Consider the following 10,000-nt stretch of genomic DNA (forward strand, 5'->3'; position numbering starts at 1 on the left):
CCTTTTGTTTTTGGACGTGTTTTGGTATCGTGATAGCGAGAGAGAGCTTCAACACAAGCCTCTGCGTACTGCCCCTTGATCAACGCTATATCCTAAGAACTCTTTCATCCAAATAGCTCGCCACCGTAGTTCTTCACTGGACGATCGTGGCATCTTTGATTCTGGGCGTTCACTACAAGTTGAATTTATTTTATTGAATATCTCCCATACTACCTTTCGGCATTGTTGCGAACGCTCTTACGCTTCTTTTGGACAACTTTTCCAGAAACAGCTCAGCTGTACACGGTAAACTGCGTTTACACACTGAAATTTTAAGCAATTGAGTGAATGACGTGACTTTTCCCGAGATCCAACCGTCTGAGGTTCAGCCGGTCGGTATTGAACATGAGTAATGGCGGACTGTGAAATCCAAAACTCACACTGAACGTAAACAGCCTTAGGATAATAATCAAACCTCAATATTTTGCCAGGCAGGTGTCAAGCAAACACACTTTCAAAATCTGAAGAAAAAAGGAAATGATTTTTTGATCATAGTACCAGTTTTTGAATCCAGCAGCAAAAATCACAAAACCCATAAAAAATTCAGATAAGAAAGCCGATAGTAGTATAGGGGCACCGTATCTGAGAGAGTTCTTAGTCAAGTGACGTGAATCAAACAGTCAGATCGCTAGTTCCAGGGTTTATCGGGAATCGAGAGACATTTCAGTGACACTTTCATAAGAAATCGTATGGGAATTTTGGGGCGAAACCGCTGACCACAGCCTCCCCGTGCCCGGCTCCGCCAAATTGCTCCGCCACCAGTGGTGTCAATCATAGACAGATATTCCTTCATAGTTTCTACACTCACACGCTCAAGATGCCAATAAATTACAAGCGGCTACAGCGTTGCAAGTGTAAACGTAGCCGAAAACAACGCAAAAAGAAACAAAAACAACTCAAAGCAAATGCCGTTTTGCCATTGAATTACCAGCGGCTACAGCGTTGCAAGTGGCAAAAGGAACGACACAAAGCCTCGATAAAACAACGACAAGACCTTCACACGTTATTGAATTACAAGCGACTACAGCGTTGCAAGTGGGAACATAGACAAAAACACAAAGAAAAACAACGCAAAAAGGAACATCAAAAAGCCTCGATAAAACAACTCAAAGCAAAAGCCGTTTGTCAAGTTCGTGGTTGCATCGGTACTGTCAAAAAAGATTTACAACTAAAAAAAGATGGCACGCTTTGTGGTTCGTGCCAATCGTGCTGTGACAAGAAGTTAAGACAAGAGCAACGCAACACTCAACAATTTGCATATGCAACACGGCCTCGGCGTTCGTCGTAAGTCAGTTTTTCTTGGATGATTGATCGTTTTGATTTGGTGTTTATAATTGCCACCGTTTCATGTTAAACTTTTTTTACTAGATATTTGTCAGCCAAGATGCCAGAGCGAGATGTGGAAAGAATGACACCTCGGATTTGGAAACATAGACAAAAAAACACAAAGAAAAACAACGCAAAAAGGAACGACAAAAAGCCTCGATAAAACAACTCAAGGCAAACGTCGTTTTGTCATTGATTGATCGTTTTGATTTGGTTTATAAAGAGCCACCGTTTCATGTTAAATTTTTTTTTAAGAGATATTTGTCAGCCAAGATGCTAGAGTGAGATGTTAAAAGAATGACACCTTGGATTTGACTCGACCACCCATTCAAATAAACACAAAAAAGATTACCGTAGTTATGCGGTTATAAGGCGCACTCGGTTATAAGACGCATCCCAAACTTAGCAAAAACTGAAAGTTCTCAAAAGGATGTGATGAATCTGAGAACAATTATCCTTACACAATTGGCATGCGAACTCTTTTTGGTAACGTAAAAAAAGTGAAAAAGTCACGCATTTTAAGAGATACATAAATACAAAAGATTAAAGTCCGCGATAAAAGTTCATACCTGTAATGATAAACATACAACGCATACACGTTTATTTGAACCTTCCGATTTACGAAATATTCACTGATCGATTCTGTCCTATAAAAACGTAAATCACCTGATTTTAAGACTCTGTACTACTAAAACCCGAAAAACCGAAACGAAACCATCGGAACGAAGGCAGCGGAACCGCCGAAATCATTGAAACCTCGAAACGAAACCACCGAAACAACCGAAACAGCAATAATGACCACGAAGATCACGAGATTTTCGGAAATTCTTTCACTCTTGATGTACTCACTGTAACTAAAATTAGTCGTTTTGTTCAGTTGTTCGCTTTTACAAAAGCACAGAATAGACTTGCTAAATTCAGTCTCCATCATTAACTATCTCTTCGAAATGCAAATACTTACAAATGCGTTAACATTCTTTTATCATAACTTTGTCGCCTCGTATTTTTGCCGTTTGTTGCCTTGGTCTTTGCACTGTTCCAACCTCATTTTCACTTGGTAGCTGTGTGCGCATCATTGCGTGACATAGCAATAAAGGACAAATAATGAAATAAAAGAATCTTCTGGTGTGCTTAGGGAATCTGCAAAAACTGTGAATAAACAGCAACTTAAACAGGAAACTTGAAGGAAACCATTCCATAAATTATTATAAGCGACAATCAGCCCGGAGGTCAAATTTTATACTGTAATCGAGACTGTGTCGATGATTTTTATAGCAGTTTCGTGTGTTTCGATGGTTTCGTTCCGTCGTAGTACATGCCATTCGAAACAGGGTTCGAACGATTGTGTTGTTGTCGTGGGTATCATGTTATTGAGCACGTGCTGTTAAGCACGTATGCAAATTTCCGTGTCTAGTGTCTTCCGTGTCTAGTCATAGTTAATAGAGGGGAGTAGTGTCCTTTTCTTGTGTTGTTTAAACAAGTTCTTCTCAAATTGTGATCTTAAGATTTTGTTGCGCGAAAATACTTGGCTATAAGACGCAGCCCAATTTTGGCACTAACTTGACACCCAAAGACAGATTTTTCCTTAAACGAGATGCTTCCGTGAAGCATACACTGGATTGCCTGTGGTACGTGTTAACAGAAAATCAGAAGGCACTGAATTGTGTGGTATTGAACTACAGCATCCCAGTCTCTGAAGAATAACAAATAAAAGAGAGCAGAAGGAAGTTTCCGGGATGGTCGATCGAGAATAAAATGCTTACGACATGAAAACAACATTAATTTTGAACCGCGAATATTGAATATAAAAAGTTACGATCAGCGACAAACATTTGTAGCGACATCCCTTGCCTGTTTATCAAGAAAAGCGTCTCCAACGCCTACAGAATGCGTGTGCTGGCTTTGTTATAAGAAAATTTGCAGGTCTCGAGGATATTATTAAGTTAAACTGGTTACCAGTTAAAGAAAACGTTGAATTCAATATTCTCAAACTCGCTCATAAATCATTATACGACAAATATTGCTTTCCTGAGTATCTGAAACTGAGTCTGCATCAAGTAACTGCTTATAATTTAAGATCATCAACAGCACCCGTATTCTCCATTCCTAAAGAATCAGGACCTTCCAGCACTCGGCGGCAACGCTGTTTAATAGACTCCCGATAGTAATACGAAACATTTCAGATCATAAAGTTTTTTGCCGCAGTGCTAAGAAACATTTGTTTGCTAAGTATCAGCCTTGAATTCACATAATCATTATTGTATATTTTAATACTTATTGATAAGTTACATTTGTTAATTTATTATTGTTATTACACTTTGAATCATATTATAGGTTTCTTAGTTTAGTATTTTTACAGAAGAAGAGCCTCTTAATTGTTGGATTCTGTAATAAACCATTATCTATCTATCTTATCTATCTTTTGGGAGATTATTGCTACGTTCAAATAAATCGCAAAATCGAAAGTGACATGGCTGGAATTCAGCGGGCGCCGTGATTAAGTTACCGCGGCATGTTTACTCGCCAAACAGTGAAGCATCTGTGTCAAATGATGGCAAGATACCGGGTTTCTTTTTTCTGTAAAGTGTTATAAAGTTTGACACTAAAATGAGCGAAGTCAAAACAAAGATCACAATCGCCCAACTCTTGAGGTAATGACCATTTGTTTATGCAAAGTCAAAACTTACTCTCCAAGATGCGTACGACGTTATTTATCAACAGGTAATTCCATCATTTTGCAAATAGCAGCTACTTTATTATTCATCGGCGTCACAATTTTCCCTGATTTTGGGGCTCATTTTGTTGAAACTCAAGCGCGCCTCCAACAGGCCTGTGAACCCTTCCTGCTTACAGAGCAATACTAAAAAAATTCTCCCATATCACATTTCAACCTTAAGCTCGAAAATTCAATACACAACATGATATTATAATTCACAAAGGCAGAAAATACCACAGAATCCTTTTCCAGCGAAAAATTTATTGAAACAAACAACATATTTGCTCTTAGAGGCGAAAACCTCTTCCTATTTCATTACGTGCGTGAAGACAAGAAATTCAATCGTGTCAAATTACCATGTACTTCAGGTTTCCTGAAGAACCTTTTCCTTGAATAACATAAAAACTATCCAGTTAAGCTCGCATGTCATAAAACATGATGAATTCATAAAGGCCACCTTTTCCAGCGAACAATTGTTTGAAGCAAACAACATATTTGCTATTAGAGGCAAAAACCCCCTCTATTTCATTACGTGCTTGAAGAGAAGAAACTCAATCGTGTCAAATATGCGCAATATTGCAACAAACTAAATTTCAGGATCAAACCGTTTCCATGAAGAACCTTGTCCTTGAATAATGAAGCACAAAATACACGACAAGCTTTCTTTCAAATAATTCTTGGCTGTCACATTTCCAATTATTTTCTTTTCCTGAAGACTATGCAGAGTTGATCACAGATCCACGTAAGGTGTTCGATTCGCTCTCTGTCTTTGTTGAACCCATAAGTTACCAAAGAATTTTCCATTTGGTTTTAGTGTTCTACATAACAGCACACTTGGTAAACTATTAGAAGTGGAGCTGACTTTGATTTCGGCTCGACGGGCGACAGATTGTTGTCGAAGTCCATAACTCGTCGCTTTTAAGATTCCACCGCCTGTCTTGTTCAGTATCCAATTGACTTGCCAGTATTGAGCTTCATAAGGGTATATTTTGTTCAAATATCCACTAGAGATCCACTAAAACGCCATTCGCGTTACATGACTTTCGACGCCATTGCCGGTTAAGTTTATCATTCTACTGTGTCCACCAGAGAAATCTACGCATTTCCACTACCCTCTCTATCCTAAGAAAATACGAGCAGAAGGCTCTATGCACAAAGATACCACTTAGCAGGGGAGTGACAGGCAAGACTTTTACCAATGCGCAAAGAGAGAAAAACTAGACACTTCGTGAGTGTAAACTGGGTTGCCTTTGGTACCTGTTACACAAAAACAGAGGGCACTGAGTTGGCTGGTATTGAAGGTGCAGAAACTGGATTTTCCCAGGAGTAGTGCTGCTTGGGTTAATTCGAAAATAACAAACAAAAAAGCCCAGGAATCCAATAGGTACTCCTGGTAACTCCTACCATGGAAGAAGAAGGCCAGGGGATCGAGCTCGAATGCGACACATTGCTCATCATCCCCAGGGCTTCTCAGTCAGGAACCGTAACACTACTTAGTTTTTTTTTTTTTTTGTTTCGTTTCCTCAGAAACGAAACGTATCTAATACTCTTTTTCTTTGGCCATCTCAGTTTTATCAGACATTATAAACAAACAGCGGTGACAAACATCAGAACAAACGCATCATTCCAAATTATCTTTTATTTGACGTTTCGTATGCTTCTGCAGACATCTTCAGAATTGGCGGTTAATACAAAATTGGAGTTTACTTATTAACTATAAAGTAACAATAGAGTCGACAGAAAATGCACGCACTGAATGAAATAAGAAGGTTTTCTTGCCTCTAATAGCAAATATATTGGAAAAGGTTTTGTGAGATTTTTTTCTGCCTCTGTGGCTTCATCGTGTTTTTAAGTATGAACTAATTTGCATACGTGGGTTGAAACTTGATACGGCAGCAGTTTTCATAACGATGACAAGATTTCTTGCTGTTTAGTCATTCTGGTGTAAAAAGAGGTTAGTTTGGGAAACCAACAATATTTTTTTAAGCCTATCTACCGCGCATTTAGTAGCCTGCGAGCATGCTCTCTCTCTGCGACGTGACAGAAAGAGAGCCTGCCCGCATCCCTCTGAATTTTGAATGCCGCGTCCTGATGTCACGCTGAGCGAGCTGTCAAAAAATAGCCAATCAGCGCACACCCGAAGTAAACATTGACATAAACAGTAAACCATGTCATGTGTATTTCAAATTGCTGGAAGCAGAAACTCCCAAAAATTACAAAGGAAGGAAGCCTTCGCCAGAATTTCCTAACAACTAATGCAGATGCTGTAAAGCGTAGCCCAATATTCTGTACCGGTAATTCGTCCATCTCCACGGAAAATGTGTTTCGTTCGTCAGGGAAATATCTAACACAGAAACTTAAAACAACGGCAACTGGCCTTTTCCCTATCCGCATCTCCACTGTGTGTGACTCGTCGACCACAACTGCCGCCACATTTTGGTAAAGCGAGGCTGTGTTATCTTTTTTGATTTTAATGGAATACGGGCATTACAAGTACTACATTATACTTTATGTCGACACTTTTCCCCGGCCTTGATATAAAATATTGCTAAGTAGAGCAAGCCCTGCACTTTGCAAGTGGTCGCACTAAGTTTGCTGAGACATGGAAACCTCAAAAAAGACAACTACAAACATGTTGGCGTTATTCGGCCACCAACGCGGGCTATTCAAGTTATATCATCAACGAAATCAATAAAAACCGCAGTAAATTAAAGGCATGTTTAGCAAAGGTGGGGCGAGAAAAAAAGCCAAGGCCACAGAAATGTGGCAGCCCCACCAAGACCACGCAAAGAGCACGACGATACTTGTCAACGCGAATAGTTAATGTGCTCACGGCCGGAGCAGCCCATGTCTGAACAACAGCCGCAAGCGAAAGCGTATAAGCGAGCTCGCACTCTAAAATTAAAAAATTATAGGAGAAAAGAGAAAATAGAAAAGTAAAATTAAATGGCACGTATATAGCAGCCCATGACTGAACCATAACATTGCCAACCAAGGAGGGAAAAATGATAATGGCAGAGAAAACAGATGTACCACTGAAAAGTCACTGCGGAAGAGAACAATCAAATGTACTGACTCACTGGTAGCAGCCCATGCATGAACAACCAAGGCGCCAATGAAAGCTAACGATGATTGACTGTTAAGAAGGATGTGATAATTATATTAAGCCCCAGGGTAATTTTACAGGGCACGTAGCAGCCCATGCGTGAACTTCGTATAAGTGATAGATTAAACAATAGAACTACTAACTGCGAACTTACTTTGCAAGCAAACGCTCTGGGCGGATGTAAACCTTAAAGGCACCGGACTTCCAGCGGCCAAGAGTGCGAATTTGTGAATCAGAGAATCCTTTTTCAGCCGCATGCGATGCAGCTCCAATTCGAAAACTGTGACCTTTGTACCGACGGGTATCAAGGCCACAGAATCACAAGCAACGTTGCAACTCAGTATTGAATTGATCGGCCGTAATCGGTGCCAAATTTAAATGACAGACGAGATGCTTCCGTGAAGCATACACTGGGTTGCCTGTGGTACGTGTTACAGGAAATCAGAAGGCACTGAACAGAATTGTGTGGTATTGAACTACAGCATTCCAGTCTCTGAAGAATAACAAATAAAAGAGAAGCGAGAAACATTGGCTTCTGGGCTAACATGTTGATAATTTTCAAGTTCCCTCACGACTTCTTTTCACCACAAGTTTAAGCGTGCCCTCTGAGCATCTGACATCTTTGTTATGCTAAAGTTCGCTGAAATTTCCCTGTTCAGCGGGGTTAGTATCTGGATGGGAGACCAAAACAATATACCCCTCAAAACTGAAGCATTGGACCGAAAATTCTATTTTAACGCTAACAAATGCGGACCAAGCAAAGACCTGATTTTGTTAGCTTGCTTTGTGCGAAACAAATATTGATGCAAAAGTAAATAAATAGTGATACAAACAAGTTTTTGGGAAGAGCAGAAGGAAGTTTTCTGGACGGTCGATCGAGAGTAAAATATTTTGCCATCAGCAACAACATTTATGACACGAAAACAACATTAATTTTTAACCCCGAATATAACAAGTTACGATCACTGACAAACATTTTGGGAGATTTTTGCTATTGTACTTTTGGCTGCACAAGTAAAAGCGCAAAAAGGAAAGTGACACCGGATTCAGCGGGCGCCGTGATGAAGTTACCGCGGCGTGTTTACTCGCGAAACAGTGAAGCATCTGTGTCAAATGATGGCAAGATACCGGTGTTTTGTTTTTGTTAGTTTCTTTTTCTTTCAAGAGTTATAAAGTTTGACAAGAAATGTGCGAATTCAACACAAAGATCACAATCGCCCAACTCTTCAGGTTGACAGTCAAAACTTTACTCTCCAAGACGAGGTTATTTATCGCCAGGTAATTCCATCGTTTTGGGGATAGCAGCTACTTTATTATTCATCAGTGTCAGATTTTTTTTGCCGATTTTGGGTGTCATTTTGTTGAAACTCAAGCAAGCTTCCAACAGACCTGTTTATTTTCGTGACACTATACCACAAAAATGCTCCCGTCTCACATTTCAACCCTGGTATGCAAATTTCTTAAGCTCGAAAATTACACAACATGATATTAAAGTTCACAAAGGCTGGAAATATCTCGGCAAAATCCTTTTCCAGCGAAAAATTAATTGAAACAAACAACATATTTACTATCAGAGGCAAAAAAACCTTCCTATTTTCAATTGCGTGCGTGCAAACAAGAGATGCAATTAAATGCATGTACATTTTTGACAGTTCACATCAAACCCTTTTCGACTCGGAACCTTGACCGTAAATAATGAAGCACAAAAGCGATAACAACTTTCATTCAAATAATTCTTCACTGTCACATTTCCAAATATTTTACACCTTTGCAGAGTAAACACTGTGATGCATTCACATTGTGATGCGGGTCCGCGCACCGGTGGCTCAGTTGGTTGAGTACCGGGCTGTCACGCGGGAGGTCGTGAGTTCAACTCCGGCAGGACCAACACTCAGGGTCTAAATAACTGAGGAGAAAGTGCTGCCTTTGTAATTACATCTGCAAATGGTTAGACTCTCTAGTCTTCTCGGATAAGGACGATAAGCCGAAGGTCCCGTCTCACAACCCTTCAATGTTCATAATCCTGTGGGACGTAAAAGAACCCGCACACTTGTCGCAAAGAGTAGGGCATGCATTGATAAGAAATGCCAAAAAAGTTAACGGAAGGATCCGCAAAATAATCATTTGGCGTGAATTAAATCTAAGGCTTGTAGGACTTGGTGGGAACGTTACATTTATGATAGATTATAGCAATGTAGAAGTAGCAATGTCAGAAAATGTGTAGCCTGCAGTGCAGGCGTCATTTTGGAGCAGAAAGCAACGTTCTGTCGCAAGTTTTTATCGTCAAATGTTATTCTAAGTCACTTCTTCTACGTAATCCCATTTAAATAAACGCGAATAAAGATGAAACAAAAAGTTGTCAAACTCCCATTTTATTTGCAGATGCAAAAAACAAACCGCCAAAAAGCGGGTGGCAACATTACGACAACAAAGTGCAAAGATCCTTCAACCAATGGGCCACCGCCGTGCGATCTCGATCCATGACCGCAGAAGCAAGGGGGACTTTTGTCTGATTGGTTGATAATTTACTTGTGCCAATGCTTTTTTGAAACACGCGCGAGCGAAATTATGAACAGAATGGCGGCCGAAGATGTCTTGTTCCACTGCTTCCTCCAGGAATTTTTTATAGCAACAGCATCGTGTACACCTTTTTTTCTTTCGGAAAAGCGGTATTTCAGTGGTAAAACTTCTTTACAGTCTTTCGCTCTTGCGTGATCGAATTTTCGTCGGTGGCTTCGTGCACATAGATAGATTGATGTTCGAGCTAAGCCGAGGCCGCGGGTGTCAGTTGAAGGCTGCTAAGGTAAGATGAG

General features: G+C 40.1%; 2 long non-coding RNA genes across 2 annotated transcripts in view; one reads left to right on the plus strand and one right to left on the minus strand.

Moving 5' to 3' along the window:
* The window catches only part of LOC138001298 (uncharacterized), a 12,198-nt gene extending 8,393 nt beyond the window's left edge, over window positions 1-3,805 (minus strand). The window contains exons 1-2 of the long non-coding RNA XR_011123216.1: window positions 2,327-3,805; window positions 455-500 (exon numbers count right to left, since the gene is read on the minus strand). This is a non-coding gene — a long non-coding RNA (uncharacterized lncRNA). The remainder of the gene's footprint in view (window positions 1-454; window positions 501-2,326) is intronic.
* On the plus strand, window positions 799-3,779 carry LOC138001257 (uncharacterized). The gene is made up of 2 exons (XR_011123215.1): window positions 799-1,323; window positions 1,408-3,779. It is a non-coding gene; the product is annotated as an uncharacterized lncRNA (long non-coding RNA).
* Window positions 3,806-10,000: the final 6,195 nt, after the last annotated feature.

This window comes from Montipora foliosa, chromosome 1, assembly GCF_036669935.1.
Source record: "Montipora foliosa isolate CH-2021 chromosome 1, ASM3666993v2, whole genome shotgun sequence".
Taxonomy (NCBI): domain Eukaryota; kingdom Metazoa; phylum Cnidaria; class Anthozoa; order Scleractinia; family Acroporidae; genus Montipora; species Montipora foliosa.